Source organism: Anthonomus grandis, chromosome 8 (genome assembly GCF_022605725.1).
Source record: "Anthonomus grandis grandis chromosome 8, icAntGran1.3, whole genome shotgun sequence".
In the NCBI taxonomy this organism is placed as follows: domain Eukaryota; kingdom Metazoa; phylum Arthropoda; class Insecta; order Coleoptera; family Curculionidae; genus Anthonomus; species Anthonomus grandis.
The window spans coordinates 7,489,808-7,508,571 of NC_065553.1; the positions used below are offsets into that span (position 1 = coordinate 7,489,808).

Here is an 18,764-nt window from a genome sequence, read left to right on the forward strand (position 1 = left end):
TTGGCCAAAGTTCAATGTAGTGAATTTTAAGAAAAAAAGCCTATAATAATTTTTTCTCAATTTGGATTTCATAATAACACCAGCACTAAATATGCAATATACTGGAACATATTGATATTACAGTAAATAAGAAATAACTGTCTGCGGTATATTGTAATCTGTGGCGGTATATTGTAATTCCGCTAAAATATGTGATCGTATTTATCATCAAATAATTTTTAGTAGACTTAATTTGATAGGTGTAGATTACTTACTGCATAATGATTATAAAGATTTAACTTGTTATGTACAGAATACCTTAAGATTCTACTGGGATCTTCTATTTTTTATTATATATATCAATAACCTTTCTAATTTGCTTCTTAAAGGTAGACTACTCAATTTGGTGATGACACGTGTATATCATCCATATACCTTATAGAATTATTTGAATGAAAACCTCATTTGAAAGGTGCTGATTTAATGAAAGTAGATTTTTTTCGAATTCATTACTGATTGTAAATTAACTGTAGAGGACACAATAGACATCTAAAATTTGGTAAAGTTATTTTATCTTTTTACTGCTTCTCGATTACTTAATAATATGAATATTAGAGATAATCAAGTTTTATTCTTACATTTTAAAATTAATTATTCAAATGATCTAGGAACATAAACCAGGGCTAGGGTTTCATTTAAACCTAGTATTCTAGGAAAAATAAAGCCAAAATTTTTTTTGTTTATTTAATATGTACGTATAGTTTTGCAACTACAAATCACAATGCGATAAGGGAGGAATACATTTTTGTAATTAGAATTTCAATAGTAGTATTTTTCTAAAAATATAATATAGAAAACTAAAAATATAATGACTTAAATTAATAAAATACCTCTCAAATAAATTTCTCAAATAAATTAATATATATTTCACATTGAAGCTAATAGAAATAACAGTTATTAGATTTACCATGTTTTATATATGTATATATACATAAAATAATATTGAATGCAGAAACCACGAAACAAATTAATGATCTTTTTTAAGTCACTAGGTCTTTTTTGACAGGAAGCGAATATCCACTTTAGTTTTGAGAAATGTAAAATCCTAAACATCGAAAGGTAGAAAAAGATTAATGATGATATAAAGGTTTTCAATGGAGATCTTATTTGAGCAAAAGAGATAAGTAACATTTACTATTAATACTATTAATACTTAACATTTAAGTATTTGAGTTCCCAGCAGGTAAGACATCCTGATAATAAACAAAGTCAAGAGTTTCTAAATAAAATAAACAATAAGTTAATTTACTCATGAAATCCAAACTAAAAGTGGGAGTCCTATAAAGGCCATCAACACATATGCTCTTCCTGTTTTGATATATTCTTTTGGAATTCATAAAAAGCATTAGCAATAGACTTCAACTCTTAAAATGATATTGCCAAGAAAAGAAGATTGAGGCGGATTTATCCATATCAATATTCTGCATGCAAACCAAGTAAGTGATGTTGTGAACTTATCATTTTTTTTCTGATGCGCACAAACAATAGTGCCAAGGACAACTTTATGGAAAATACTATAATAGACTCAACTAACCGCATGTTTGTAAGGAGGCATCCAGTAGATGATTGATAAAAACAGAACTTTATCTTAAAACTGAGGGCTTGATGCAAACAAATTTATATAAGATACAAATGCCAAAACGAACAAATGTAAGAAATGCCATCAGAAAATTGAAACTATTCATCTTATTACATCTAATTACCTTTATAGACATAACCAAATCTGCAATATTGCACATCAGAAACTTGCAAGCAAAATACGGTTTATTTAGTACTTATACACCATATTATAACTACAAAGTATATCTACATTTTATCACTGAGTGACCAATAACAGGCCCTGATATTGTCGCACTAAGTAAAAAGTATAATAGAGTATTTCTAATCAATGTTGCTTATCCAAGTAATAACAACTTATTGGATGAGTACCAGAAAAAATAGGGTAAATATACAGACGCTATAGAAAATAAACAAATGTGGTATGTGAATAGTGTTGATGAAATACCAATAATTGTTCCAGTTATAAGTCTAGTTCCGAAAGCTCTCCACGAACACATATCCAAACTCGGATTAAACAAGAACACCTTTAAAGAAATTCAGAAGGCAGCAATTTTCAATATGTGCTGCACAGTTCGAAGAAGTCTTTCAGTTCAATACAAATATCAAAGATTCCCTTTGATATTTGTATCTGGGAATGGTATATTTTAACCAGCATTTTTAATATATATTTACATATGCATTAATAACAATCTTAATTTTTATTTTCAAGTTTATTTTTTCACCCGGTATTATTATTTCAAGTGCCTAACAAAAATCAAAATTCAATGCAAATGATTGTCGAGTTTGTCCACAGAGGTGTCATGTAAGTTACTAAATGCTACCGCGTATTCGCGTACCGTACAAGCCCAAAAGAATTTTTCCGAAGGCGTATATTATACCATTGTGTTCAGGCCTTTGCATGTAAATTCTGCCGTCGTTTTAATTGTCGCATTTTTTATGAAACTATAATAAGTTCAGCGGCAAAAATATCACGTATTCCATGCAGAGTCTGCAACGTATTTTTAACGAATAATTTAAATGGAAATCGTTTTAGGATACACAACAAGTTTATTTAAAGGAATCCTATGTTAAATATAGTATGTATATGTATTAGCCTTACTAGAACATTGTCATTTTTGTAGACACAAATTTGATTAAATTATTACTAGCAATGCGAGTAATGGCCAACCTTGTCAAGCTTTGAAATAAGGCATAAGTATTATATTTGCTTATAAACCTTGGTTTTGTTACTTTAATAGTAGACTAATTTTAAGGCCAACTAAATATACAATACCTCAGTATTCCGTTTATCATAAACATCTAAATGATTTTTCTTTTTATTTCATTGTAAAATAGTAGATAAAAAATTCTTGACATATTTTGACAAATATTATAACTCTCACATAAAACAGAAGTGATTAGGATATTAACAAAACTTAACCCAGTAATATTTACTTATGACTTTGGCAAAAAAATAACTTTAATATAGAAAAAAGGTATTAGCTAGATTTGACTTGGTGGAATTTACATCCAACAAATATGAATTCTTTTAATCAATTCATCTGGGGTGTTCTATTTGGAAATCTAGTTTCTAAATCATACTAAATACACGATGTTAAATTATAATGTTATGAATGATGTTAAAGAAAGTTTTAGCCCTTCTTAACATCTTTAAAAATGTAGAACTTTAAACAATGTTTCTTCTATCTATCAAAGTTTATGTATATATACTAATAGACTGTAAATTCAAATGTAATAATTCCTCTTCCATTGCACTAAATAGTATAATTTAAATAAGTATAATGAGCGCATGTAGCAACTCAACCGATTCGATACAAACCTCCTAGATATTGTAATTAGGCTTAAATTAAATTAGTATTTCTATTTTCCAATATGTCATAATGGATCCTTCATTCTTATAGCTAAATTTCATACAATTATTACATAGGTCTAGATAGGTAAGGTCTTAAATTTACCTAAAACGTATTCACTCATACGCCTTACTTTTTTAAGCATAACTTAAATGGATATCGTTACCATACAGGTTGAATTTATTAAAAAAATCCTAGTTTAAATATGGTATTATAATTTTTTTAATTTAACCTTGATATTTATATTATACCATAATTAGCCTTAAAATAAATTAGCATTCTTATTACCCAAGTAAGAATGGAACCTTTATATATTTTTATAGCTTAATTTCACCAAATTATCCCTGGAAAATAAAGACCTAAAATTTCAATGTAAAGCGGGCGGTGTCTCAATTTTATCACTTGCCTTATATTTTCAGTATAATTTTTTTAATATCGCATGCATTATTTAATTACTTGAGGCGCGGTTACGAACTATAGCAGCGAAAACGCGTAATTGCGGGTTATAAAATTATCCATGAGTTTTGGACGGTTATTTTGAGCTTAAAGGGACTTAATTGATTTTAAAAGAAAGCTCGTAATTTCACTTATCGTGTGAATATTAATACTTCGTGGTAAAATGATTATTATCTGGATCGGTGGTTATTTGCATAAATTTATATATTTTTATATAACATCTGTATAACAACGATTTAGTTAACCTTTATACCTATGGTTTAAATGGAGCCATATTACTCATCTCACTGAAAAATTTTTTAAAGATCTATACAATGGAGTTAATACGATTCCTAAAAATCCCTTTAATCAAAAGACGTTAGTAAGTTAGAGTTAATAAAAATTTAGGGTGTTAATATTTTAGTAAATTTTATTGTTTGGATGTTTTTTAAGCTAAAAAATTTAAATTTACTTATATTTTTTAATAATAATAATAATAATAAATCGTCTTTTATTAGATACCACAAAATATATAAGTAGGTAGTATAAAACATTAATTTAATATTTTAATGGTATAGGTGCAAGCAGTGGCGAAGTCTAGCTGCAGTAGCTATTCATACTTAACCACTGAAGCACCATAGATGGCTTATTTACTAAATACACTATTAACAAAAGAAAATTAAGATTTACACTTAAAAGAGATAAAACAAAAATACATTGTGTTTGGCTAGCAAAATTAAAGTAATGACCTAAAAGTACCCAAAATAATTTAAAAAAAAACTAATAATGTCTAAATATTACAAGTTTTAGACAAAAGATGATATTATCATTTTTTAAACAATAATAATAATCATTTTAACACATAAAAAATTTAACAGAATAATAATTTAATAACTGATGCACTCACCTTTCATAATTCCTGGTTTATAATAAAAACTTTAAACGCTTTTTTAAACTTGGTATATGTTAAAGATCTTAACCTGTCAGGAATCCTATTATATAATTTAATACTGTTATATACAAAGCTTCGTTTAAATAAGGCCGTCCGATGACGAGGAATAGTAAATGAACGTAGGACTCAAGTGAATACTCTATACTGAACTGAATACTCTGTGAATGTACGAAAGTTCTCAAAACAAATTTATCTTTTAATGAATAAAAAGCATTGGGGCATGTCATTAATTTGTAAAGAAAGTTACCCACATGAAGAGCTCTACGATCTTCCATACTTAACCATCCCAACTCCTCAATTTTAGCACTAATACGATCATACTTTCTTAAGCCAAATATAAGTCTAGCGCAAGTATTTTGAACTTTCTGGATTCTATACTTTGTGTTGATATCCAAGCATGGTCCATAGATATTTTTTTTATTTTAATTTATATTTTAGAGAACAGCATAAGCAATCATCAAAAGGCCTTTATATCGCTAAATATGTTTGTTTTAAAAAAATAATCAAGACAAATAATTTGCACAAATACTAAAAACTCTTTTAAGAAATTTTTATTTGAATCGGTTTCACAATTTTCATTACTTTTAAATGCAGTTTTTATACAAACTACATATATTATACCTTAAGAAAAAAAAATAATTAAGAGAAAAAAAAAATTAGATTAATTACTTAATTATTGGCATATAAAAGCATATCATTGAGAAAAATTTGACAAAAAATTGTTGACAAAAACAATTAGACAAAAAAGTTGCTAGTTGCTGAGACGAACTGCTATGTCTATTTAGTACCAGGGGATCATCAATAGTTGATTGTCCAGATTAAAAAACAATGAGAAACCGATGAATTCAAAGAAATATTTTTATCAAATTGGAAAATAACAATTCCTAAACAAAAAGTGGATTGAAGAAAGGGTACCTGCAATTATCCACAGTTTTTCAAGATGTATATGTATAAACATCTACTTGCTCTAGCAATTAGATTGAAATATGCATTGGACAGAAAAGAAAGCGTGAATATTTTAAGTCTTTACTTTATTTATGGTTCATTTGCTTCATTTTTAAATTATAATGCCAAAATTGTATTTATTATTTTTCCATTTCAAAAATAGAGCACAATAAAATATTTTTTGTATGCCTATTTTTCTTTTATTGAATATTAACCTGATTTTGTTATATTATAAAATATAAAGCTCAAACAGTTTTTAAATATATTGTTATTTAAATAGTCATTAAACCTATCAGTTATAATATATAGCTGTATAATTAGATGCTCAATAAACATTTTTGTTGCTACACCAAATTTTAAAGTTTACTGAAAAGTACAAAAATTGATATGTGATTAAATGCCAATCTTTTTTAATTTTTAAATATATATTTTAAGGTATATTCACTAAATTCTCTAAACTAATTTTATTTTCTTTATGATATACACTAAATCTATGAAAAATCCACATCTTTTACCAATGTTACTATTGGTATTTGGTGGTAAAGGAGAATATAACTCATCGAAGCTCTCAGTTTTAAGAAATAAGTACTAAGATATAAACAAGTATAATATAATCTTGTATATTCATAACATAAAATACATCTCAATTAAAATTATAGTGTTTCCTAATTGTCTCTCCCTATATTATTTTATTCTTGGTGAGACTTTAATATACCAGCTGTGACTAATGTTCGACATTAATATGTATTATTCCGAGCTGCTCCAAATGTTTATTAATAAAGCATTGTTTTGATACCGTGGTTGCTTGGTGTTAAAGAGCTACGAAAAAATTGACTACATGGGCTTGTCCGCTTCCATGAACATGTCATTTAAATTAGATCCTTACATGATAATTTTACTTGATCAATTATGCATATTCACACAGACCGCAACTTCAATTTTGATTTTGTATAACCACTTTGTTAAGAGGAGAGTCTGAAAATTAAAGAGCATCAAAATTAGTGTGGCGGACCTTTTATTTTTAGATGAAAAAATTAGGTTTCTGGATAAGTTGTGTTTGCTAAGTTAATATTGTTGATATTAAATAAATAATGGAAGTCCTTTAATAAGTTCCTAAGTTACGTGAGAAAGATACATATTAGTCTAACAATCTTCCATTAGTCGCCAGTCGTCCATTAGAACTCCAGTTTTATCTCGTGAATATCTGCTAGAAAATAAGGAGGAACAAAAAAACATCAGAATTGGCAATAGGATAAATATGCATGTATTCAATTTGCCGATAAATCAACGTTGATGGTATAGTGAACACTTGGTACAGTGCGTTACTAGCAAATCGTTCAAAAAGTTGACAGGTACCAGGGCGGAACATTGATGGCTTGGGTTAAAGTTTTAATACTAAGTTTTCGGACTTATTTGATTCACATTGAAGGGTTTTTAGTAGCAAACGATTATCTAGATTTAATTCTGGAACCCACTGTTTATTTACGTGCTACAGAATTTGGGCAACGTTTTGTACTTAAGTATAAACAACAATGCACATCCTCATATTGCAAGAATTGTTAAAAACTTTTAAGCATATTAGAGATATAATAAAAAAGCACGTTTTAAATAAAAGAATAGTTGTCTAGCCAAGGGAAACGTTACTGAACTATATGCAAAGGCAAGATTTTTCTTTATTGCCTTTTGTTTAAATTAAGTATCTTTTACTTTATTAATTGTCACACATGTTCATCAATTTCAAATTTTTGGAGTCTTATTATTTCGAAAAATTTTTAATAAGTTAGCTATTTTATCAGAATCATTTCAATAAAGTAGAGGCTTTACAGAATTTTTTGTATATGCTCCTTTAAACATGTTAATTATCATGTTACTTGTACATTGAACGAACTATAAATTTAATGAATCAACTTAATATTAATTTGTTAAGTAAACCAAAAAAAAATATGCAGAATTTTAAACATATTTGCTTATTATTCAAATTTCTTATAAATAAAATTATACGACCACGTTCTCGAGGAACTTAAACTCGACTATATTTTATTTAAAGGTCTTGCATTTTTTAAATATTTAAAATTCCTTATTTTTAGCAACTTTTTAATCCCTCACTTTTTAATAATAAAAAAGTCCTAATAAATTCCATTAACCTTAAAGAAAATTTACCAACAAAAAACTGTAATGATACTAATGCATTTCATGATATAAACCAAAGCATATAATGATTCATATGTAAATATGCAACAGTTTTATCTTTTGAAAAGAAAACGAATGTTGGTAATTTAAAACTTAACGATAATTATTTCTGAACCGAACGAATGAATTTAAATCTAAAAAAATCAAAAGATAAACTATTTATAAATCTATTTAAGGAACCAATAAGATTATTTAAAAAAATAAATAAATTCAATGAAGAAATTAACCAAGAACACAAATCAGAAATAACAAAAAATTATACTTTCAAGCCCAAATAACTATGTCAAACTGATAGTTCTATGGTTGGAACTTTTGGTATGATGCTCAAATTATGAGACAGTTTTACTACTAACCAAAACTCTTTATTTTAACTATCAACACGCGTTTCGCTAATCATGTTAGCATCTTCGGGAGAAGATCGTTATGTCAAAATCAAATCTATTACCGATAGTAATAATATTATTACCGAGAAAAATGACACTTTAAAATGAAAATGATCTGGGAGAAAATCGTGTGAAAAAAATGAAACCAATTTTAGACAATAAAATGATATTACGTATTTACAAAACTCAATCCTTTAAAGTCACGTCGCAGATTACCAGAGCAGTCAATCTCATTGGCTGGTAAAACTAATCAGACTTAAACTTGAATTAAAGAGTAGATGAAATATTATAAAAAGCGAATAATTAAGACAAGTATTGTTAAAAGAAATGTCTCTTATCCCTATTCAATATATTAGTTGATACGGGTTGCTTTTCAGATGACGTTAAAGTCGGTATTATTAAAACATTATCACATAGGGCGGTAAGAAGCAAGGAATGTCGAATTGATCCGTCTACCTTCTATCAATTAGTATGCAGAAGTATGCTAAATATATAGAAAAAATAATCTCGCTGGGTGAACTGTAGGTGTTACCGTGATATTTAAAACTAGCCCGTATCTAACACAAATCGAGATAATGCTTTATGCAGTTTTATCATCATTATAACACCACGAGCATTCTGAGTTGTCCGCAATACTTATAGTTGTAAAAGCCAGTGTCTGCTCATCAAGACCCTTCACAAGGAAGGTCGACCTGTCCAACAGACCCTTTATTTATGCAACCGCTTTACATATGAATATACCGATTATAGTATCGGGGTCTACCGTCAGTTTGACAGATCCCGGTCTATCAAAAAAAAATCCGGCAAGCTTAAACCTGCAGTTTACCCTCACCAGTTCCTCTAGGATCATTATGCACTCCAGTACAAGCTTCGAGCAGACTGATACGGTATTACAGGGTTTGCAATGTTGGATTTTCTGTTCGCATTTCAATAGGGCGATGCTTACAGCCTGAAACTTGCAGCTTGTTGCTATATGGGGCTTTACTACAGAAATATCAGCTCTATTGAGAGTTTGCAGCAACTGTATACCAGATGATCATCCTGTTTAGTCTTTACAATCTACATACTAAGGTACCATATAGCCACTGCCCTTTAGAAGGAGAGGAATTTCTATACAGTCTTTATGCAGTTTACCAAGGACATGTAGCGGAGGGGCAGTATTTATTGCCTCGAATTGCACCACAAATTCCAGGGGCAGAAGGCTCAGCAAAATCCCTTAGTTGGAGGATATTCACATAGCAAGTTAATTTATCATCCACATTTTAGCCAAATGGGACCAACATATTCACGAAGTAGGCTCAGAGGAGTTCAAAAACTTCAGAACTTATTACTCTATAAGACTTATGTAATTCGACTCATTTTCTCTCGATTTGTTTTTGCAAAAACAACACTCAGTAGTTGTTAGATGATTTACAAAACCGTATCGAGAATAAATAAAAATTAAATGCAATTCTAATAATTTTCCTAAAAAACTTAGTTCTAATAAGACTAAATTCAAGTTCCGGACAATTCTTTAATTTATAGATCAAAGCGCTATGTTTAAAAAAAATTTAATGATATTTCAAAAGTGGTTAAGCTCGCTGGTTGGTGGACTGTTTTCGATGGGCTACCCTTTATATATAATAATTATTATATATATATATTTCAAATTAATATCTAATAATTGACAATAGTGATTTGTTTGTTACCAGTACACGCTTTTTCACATATTCGTTAATTTTGTCTTTCCTTTTAGGAAACCAGAGCCAGAAATAACTACCACTATCATTTTTCAGAAAAAGTATAGGGCCACTGTCTTAAGTTCTGGGTGGGGATTCATGTGCTTCAATAAATATGAAACTTTTACAAATTCTTACAGCTTTAGTTGGCATAGCAAAACTTGAGATATTTTTAAAAGATACTGATTATGCTAAACGAAAAATGTTCAGTCTACTGATCTAGTTCTTTTAAACAAATAAGTTTAAGCTAATACTTCAGGAATAGATATTTATTATTACTTAAAATTAATAAATTCTTAAAGTGCTTAAAAAAGCCACAGTTGTGTTAGTCTAGTCACTTTTGAGTGCTAAGTGTTTCGGCACCAGAAGTTTTAGTCTCAAATAATAAAAGACGAAATATAGAAAAAACCGATAAATGCTCTTTTTTCAATTTTTGAGTACCCAGGCAAATAAACTGACAATTTTTTGTTTTGATTTTAACTTTGTATACGTTTATAAACTAAAAACTAAGTCATTGAGGGATTTTTTAAAAGAAGCTCTATTATTTTTGATAATTTACTTTTGGCAGAATTAATATTTTTTAAAGAGAACAAACTAGTAACAAAAAACCAAACTAGTGACATTGTATTTTATGCTTAAGATAATAGAGTCGTATAACAGCTTCGGCAATTTAACACGAGCAAAACGCCATTTCTGTTACTTTTTGCGTCAAATTTTCAACAGCGATATTTATGACAAATTCATAAAAGCCAGGAGTTCTCCTCTGGATTATCTTTGAACTGTCTTATTATTGTTTATAATGTGGTCTTTTACTGTTATCTTTAGTGTCAGTTTAATCTTCATGATAAGTATGTATATTTATTTCAGATCTTAAGGGAAATCATAAATGAGTATAAAGAAATTTCGCTTAAAATCTTAGGCAATTGGGTTCCATTTACAAATAAATCCTAGTTTTTATTGTTCCACTTCTGTATATCCTACTAGAATAATAATATAAAGAGATCATCTTTATGTACAAAAAAAAAAGACAAATAAGAAAGTACAAGCGCACGATTCTTCGAAACAAAAGAACGGCGATCTAATGAAGCATCAAAATCACGTGTCAAAAATTACAAGGCGCGCACAAAGGTTGATCTCTAACACCTTTCATCGTGGATTAACTCTGAAAAAACCGCTCCATTTTAAACGCCAAATGATGACCGACAGATTTCGTTTCGGCGGTCATGGGATTTTAGTTTTATTGTATTAGGACCAATCTCGGTACAATGGGTCTAATGAGTGATCGTATGCCGCAGTTTAAAAGGCACCTTTTGTATCTCATAACCACACTGGTGAACATGAAAATGACAACCGAGACATAGATTTTTTTATTATTTAATATATCGCTTCTATAAAAATGATATAAAAGAGGTTTTACTGTAGATAATTCAGATCCATATTTAGATATCCTGCAATACTCGTTGATAATTTGCAATACTTAGTCAGTTCTAACTTTCAATTAATGAGTTTAAACGTGACATTAATGGGAATTAGCGGTTATATTATTATTTTTGGATTTGAATTAATAAGGGTTCGACCATTTGTTAAATATAGATATAGATATAGATTTTGCAATGGAAGTCTTATTCAAAAATGAGTCTTGAAGATGATTATTACATAGATAGAAATAAAAAAAGTGTGTAAAATAAAATATATTGACTCGTAAATGAAAGAATAGCCGATAATTAAAAGTACCAGATAGATTTAGCGATTTTTTTATAATTAATAATCAGACTGATCAGGGTTTAATTTTCAAATTTTTTTGAGGTCATTTGATGATATTTTATATAAATACTTATATAAGAATTAATAATTATACCAGCATCTTATTCATTTTGTATTTAGTAGTAGTAGTAGTAGTAGAAATTTTTAAATAAAGCAGTGGTCTCTAACTCTAAACAATGAGACTCTAGATGCTATTTTGTTGGATATAACTTATAGTGGTGTAGAATATTGTTAAAGTTGCTGATGAAATAACTTAATAATTAAGCCAAGAACTTGGTATTATAATGAAAGTAGCACAATATTTACTATCTAAAATACTAATGAATATTAAAATTAAAAAAATTCTGCCAAATTATAGATTGAAAATTTTCCTTTTTTTGATGCTTATTAGCATGTTAAGTCTTGCAGATATTGTACATATTTTATTAAATATTAATAGGCATATCGATAAAGGTTTATAAAAGAGGTATGGGGATATAAAAATACTGAAAACAGAAGTGACATACTGAAAAAAAGTTCTTAATGTTTGATGCAGTTGAAAAGAAATAGAAATCTGTATCTATCTCTTCGCTTCTATACATACTTTGTGATATTTTTCTGAAATTTTATAGTTCTAGAATAGATTCTCGTATTTTCATATTATACTTTTTAATATATTGAAATATTTAAAGGAAAGTATAATCTGAGGGAAAATTTAAACTGGGTAGTATGTAATAGTTTTATACACAATAGATGTTTCAATTAAAATTTCTATTTATTCAATTTTAAAGAAGTTCTGCTTACTAAAAATCAGGCCAAAAAAATAATAATCAACTATTTGATTTACTATCAAATCAGAAGTAAAATACAATAATTATAACAAATACTAATTGATTCTAAGTCATAAAATCTAATATACTAATCGAATTTTATTGCAGATTAATGTTTTTAATTGTCAATTAGATTTTAATTGCCACCAAGGAACATCCTTTTACTTTTCAAGAAAATGAATATTAATAATTTTTTTTTTATTCATCACACGTCAGACAGTTATAAAAAGGATTTACTTTTTCTTAACCTTGCTTGTTTTGTAATAATAATTGACATAGATTGCTATTATTAATATACCATTATCGGCATTAGTTAAGAATTATTGTTATAATAATATAATAAAATAATCCTCTTGTATCTTATAATTAAGTCAGTTTTATATTGGTCTCTATAATTATTCATATGTTCCATTTAATAAACAGTTTTATTTTTATTTTATAGTATCATTTTTTATCTAAAAAAAATAATTATTAAAAAAAAGTTGGGCTCAACCGGGATTTGAACCCGGGACCTCTCGCACCCAAAGCGAGAATCATACCCCTAGACCATTGAGCCTCATATCATTCCATGCTTTCACCTTGAATTTATATTTATTACAGTTTATTAACTTATAAGATGTATGAGTAAAATCTATATTATTGTATCGAATTTAATTTAAATTCAATTTAAAATTTCTGTCATATTATTGAAAAGAGGAAGAAAATAGACTTAATCACTTATTTAAAATAATTTCGTTATATTTAATTCAATCCAAGTCTTAAATACAATAATTTCCTTGAGGTATAATTAGGTTTTTTTATATACTCAGAAGCGAACGTTTCATCTATCGACCTCTGAGCTCGTTTAATGGAAAAATGCTTAAAATTACATAAATCATACAAACACCATAAAACACACACAATTATTTTAGAATGAGCAAGTAAAGCATTATTAAGAGAAAGAATTTATTCTTTCGGAATTTTATAGATATAATAAAATTAATCTAAATAATTTTTAAGAACAAAAAAAAATCCCATAAAATAACAAAAATATTTTGTAGTGAAAATATACAAGTTTTATTTAATATTCAAAAAATTGTTCTTTCTGAAAGTCAATTATTCCCAAAATTCTGCACAAATTAAATCAAATTAAAAGACATCATCGGAATTTACAATTAGGACAAGGATAGATATTGGAAAACTAGTGAATATTAAGCAAAATTTAAACTGTTCCAGATAATGTCTTAATATAAGACACCCGGTACATACATTAAAGATATACATTTAATACATTTTAAAATATAATTTTAAATACCTAAGATGATTTGTCATTAGAATTATCAATAACAATTTAAAAACCCAAAAACTGCATTCCAAATCACTGATAAAATAGCATTTATTTTAGTTTAATATTTATGTATTACAGATATAAACTAACAGTACCGGTAAATACATAGTGCTTGCAGTTTAAATAATTTAATAATATAATAATAAAGTGGAATACTATTGTTATTAATATTATAAAATTAATTTCAATGTATGTCGGACTTTAAATTGTTCATTGGTCAAATGTCGCCTCATTAAGAAAGTGTAAGTTTTGGACTGTTATTTAAATAAGAATACTGAAGTCGAGGTAACGAGGTAAGTGACACCAGTCTAGCTAATATTCTCCATTTTATAGAATATGTTTTTATCCCTAAACCGATCTATTTTTTTAAAAAATCGCAGAAGAAATTCTTGGGCTATTTTAAAAATGTTAATAAAACAAAAAAAAAACAATGTTTTCTTCTCTCTTACAGTTGATATTTTATTAAATTTTGGTAGCCATTTATCATAGGTAAATACTTTATTTTTTGTAATAAACATGTAATATCACTTTGAACAGTAATGTGCACATAGGCTGTTGTACAAAATTTTTTTTTCAATTATCGCGGTTTAATAGCCAAGAAAGAGAAGCAAAATCAGAGATTCAAATTATGTATAGTAATTTGAATTTTGTTTTTTTTTTCAACTTTTTTAATTAATTTTTTAATAGACTTAATTCACAGTTTTAAAGGTTCTTAATAGGTTTCAGATCATATTTAAAAAACTGTTGATATAATTGATAGAGAGAATTATAGTATTGTATCTCAAATGATTCTGCTATAGATTTTTTTATCACCAATTATTTTCTTAAAAAGCATTTTTTTCTCAGGCAATTATTTTTTGCAAAAAAAAAAACGTTTTTTATTAACCCTATCCTTCTTCCCACCCACCCCACACAACTTACCACTAAAAAATTGTTTTCAAAAATAATTGTTTTCCAAAATAGTACGCACGAATGGTTTAATATAATAATATAATATACTGGTTTAATACAAAAACAGTGTTATCAAATTGGATAATATGGACGAAAAACAATGACTTTTTAAAAGAATTTCTTACTGACGAAATGTTTGGATGAAAAACAATGTTCTTGCAGAAAATACAGGGGTCAGCATAAGTCAGTTAACGCTGTCCTGCGCTATTCAAAAATAGTGCGAACGCGGCAACGGTGCTTGCCTTACCGAATTTGTGCGATTAGAGGTGGGGAGTATGGTACTCGTCACTACTTGTTGTTAGTTTACGATTGTGGGTCACCGTATTTCGCTATTTTCAACAAGACGGCGCTCCGCCGCACTTCGGACTTGAAGTTCGCGAATACCTGAATGCCGAGATTGGTATGTGGATAGAAAGAAGAGGAAGAATTGAGTGGCCAGCACGGTCACCCGACCTAACGCCATGTGATTTTTCTCTGTGGGGAGTACTCAAAAACAAAGTGTCCGCCACCCCATTACGTGACATTGAACACTTGAAATGAGAATTCAAGAGGAATTTGATGCACTTCGCAACAACCCAGAATTCTTTGATAAAACCTGCAAAAGCGTAAATAAGCGGTTTCATATCTGCATTGAGGAAGGCGGTCTGCAATTTGAATACAAAATGTAATTTTTAAATTATAATTACTTTTGTATAGAAATAATCAAAGCAATAAACTATTTTTCTGTATCGTTTTTTTTTTCTTTTTGTTTGGGTATGCAAATAGTTAACTGACTTATGCCGACCTCTGTATATACTTAATATTTAATTTAATAACGCTGTTTATTTAAATTTAATATAATTTTATATATGAATTTTTAGTATAAAAGTAGCGTTATTAGATTGCATATTATAAACGCAAAACAATGATTTTTCACAAGAATTTCGTCAAATATTTGAGGTTTAGTGATCAAGTTTCAAAAACCAGATATGTAAGTCTTGTGTCAATTTTTTTTAAATGCCAAAATTTTATTCCTTTTGCAAATAGTATCGTATATGATATACGTATATTTTACACTTTAATAAATACACTTTACCATAGACGGTTGATAAATATACCAAAACCAAAAATTTACTAAAAAATCGTTGAATAAATATATATTTAACGATAATAATAATTCCAGGGAGGGTATTACCAACTTTCACAACTTTCACGAATGGGCTGCCAAAGATGCAAATCCGCACTGGAAAAAACAAAAATCATTTCAGAACAGATTTTCGGTCAATGTGTGGGCCGGAGTAATAGGCAGGACTATTATTGGGCCACATTTTCTACCAGAGAATTTAAATGGTGCCAACTATTTAGATTTTTTACAAAATGATATCCCCGTTCTTCTAGACCAAGCTGGACCAATAATCTTTCAGCAAGATAGTTGTCCAGCGCATTGGTCCTTGGCTGTCAGGAATTACTTAGACGACTGTTTTCGGGAAGGTTGGATCGGTAGAGGCGGAACCTTTCCTTGGCCTCCTCGATCGCCTGACCTAACTCCGTTAAATTTTTTCATATGGGGCCGACCAAAGGAGCTTGTATACACCACGGAAATAAGAACAAGAGAAGAGTTGATTCGCAAAATAAATGAAGCATTTGACAGGATGAAAGGAGATATGACTATAAGAGTAACCACCACCGAAGTAACAAAAAGGGCTCGTGCCTGTATTAGAAATAATGGATTGAGTCAGCTCTAGTGAATAATGGAGTAAGTCAGCTATCACCTCCTTAAAAGATTGCATCTAGCTTCCGGACACCCTGTATGATGTATTGCTTGTGTAATGTAAAATGCTTATAACATTTAATATTAATTGCATTTATTAGATTTTAAATTCTTAGATTCGACAATTTTATATACTTTTTTTAAAATTTAATACACATACATCAGAATTTAAAGCAAATACTCTTGGTTTGTGCTCATGAGCTATCTACGGGTCGAAGTGAAGTGCACTTATTTTCCTCGTGCTAATTTTGGAATTCTCCTGCATTTAATGAATCCTTCATTAAGAAGTTCCGGAATTCGTATTATTTGATGGATTTTTTTACCACTGATACTGATAATAATAAGATAGAATTATAATAGAAAAAAAAACAATATTTCTTGTTCCAAATCAATGTTTCTACCTATGATAGTTGCATAAGATATTTTAACAAAATAATAAACGCAGAGTCTTAAGGAAGAAAAAATATTTTTTTAAAGTATTTTTTTTCATAAAGTTCTAATTTCTTGCAAAAATTAGGAGACTTATAAAATGTGGTAATAATAATTCATCTTCCTAAAACCGAATTAGTTCAAATAACATGTTTAGAGTCACACTAGACATATATGTACATAAAATGAAGTAATAATAATTATTGACAAAGAAACTATTTAAAATGTTATCTAGAATTAATCAATAATCGCAATAATTATTTTCAAGTTATATGGAAATTCTTTTTTAAAAAGCTCTTTATTCTACGTAAGTGAGGATTGTAAAAATATATTTTTACAATTAATGGCAAATGTTAAAATTTTGAACATCCGTGCGTAAACTACTTATTTTAAAAAAATTATTTAAGATTAAAAAAAACATTCTAAATGTAGTAATCATTTACTAAACATTAAAAATAAATAAAGTTCTGTTAAACGCGTTGTCGCCATATATCCCAGATATAACAAATAAAGGAATGTTTAACTTTTTGCATCCTTCTTATTTTAAAAGTGTTTAAATATGAACAATAAACCTGTTCGGCAAAAAAATAGGATAAAATACATACATATATATAAAATAGGATAATACCAGAGCAAAGCTAAATATTAGGCGAAGGGTCATGTTTACTTCACAATCTTTATTTCAAAAATCCCGACGCGTTTCGGTTGTTAAACCATTATCAAGGAAAAACTATGTAAGTAAAATATAAAAGGGTATTATTAAGCTAACAAATTAATTAAAAACATAGTAAAACTTACATGATATTATCACAAAATGTCCATAAAAAGGTTAAAAACGGCACACATATAACATTACAATACATTAATCTAAAAACACCTCATCACACCGTATATTTACAAACAATAACGGATTTTGGTTTTTAAAAAATTCCATATGGGTACTACATTATACACAGATATTAGTTATTAAATATTAAATATCTGTGTATAATGTAGTACTTATATATATAGAATTTTTTAAAAACCAAAATCTTTTGAATTTTTAGATTTTTAAAATAAAGATTGTGAAGTAAACAGGACTCTTCGCTTATTATTTTGCTTTGCATAATGGTACTTCCCCTGGAGAAATATATGGTAATAATACCAGAGCCTTGCACAATTCCATTTCTTCCTTTTAACGTATTTTCTATGCAAAAAAAAAAAATTGTGGATTATTATCCTAGAATTCAAACCCTATATTATCAGCATTCAATTAAAATAGACCTTGTATAATAAGCTGATATTTACTAAATATATATCACCCATCAAGCAAGACCTGCTTCAACCTTATACCGACCGGGATTTATTGCTTTACTAGCCACCCACGACCCATCTAGCGGTTAGTCATTGTTATGATATTCTTCTTTTGCAAGGTGACCATGAATCGCTCAACATATCGTGTACACGGCCGCCTTATATCTACCTGCATCTTCCTTTTTGCAAGTTAATTACATCAAGAAAGAAAAAAAATTGAAACAATACTTAAGTTAAGAAATGATTCTGTGAGTCACCCGAGTGATGTATTGTTGCATTGATTTAATTGTACTTGATTGGCGTTATTTTATTGTTTTTCTAACGTAATCTTAAGGGCACGGTAGATAATTTGCTTTAATGGCTTTTATA

The 18,764-nt window shown here is 28.4% G+C and overlaps 1 protein-coding gene and 1 non-coding gene across 2 annotated transcripts in view; one reads left to right on the forward strand and one right to left on the reverse strand.

Annotated features, from left to right (window-relative positions):
- Positions 1-13,129: 13,129 nt before the first annotated feature.
- Positions 13,130-13,201, reverse strand: Trnap-ugg (transfer RNA proline (anticodon UGG)). The gene has a single exon. It is a non-coding gene; the product is annotated as a tRNA-Pro (tRNA).
- Positions 13,202-14,084: 883 nt separating this feature from the next.
- Positions 14,085-18,764, forward strand: part of LOC126739706 (knirps-related protein-like) — a 221,086-nt gene continuing 216,406 nt past the window's right edge. The window contains exon 1 of the mRNA XM_050445501.1: positions 14,085-14,265. The gene's annotated coding sequence lies outside the window, so the exon portion shown is untranslated. The remainder of the gene's footprint in view (positions 14,266-18,764) is intronic.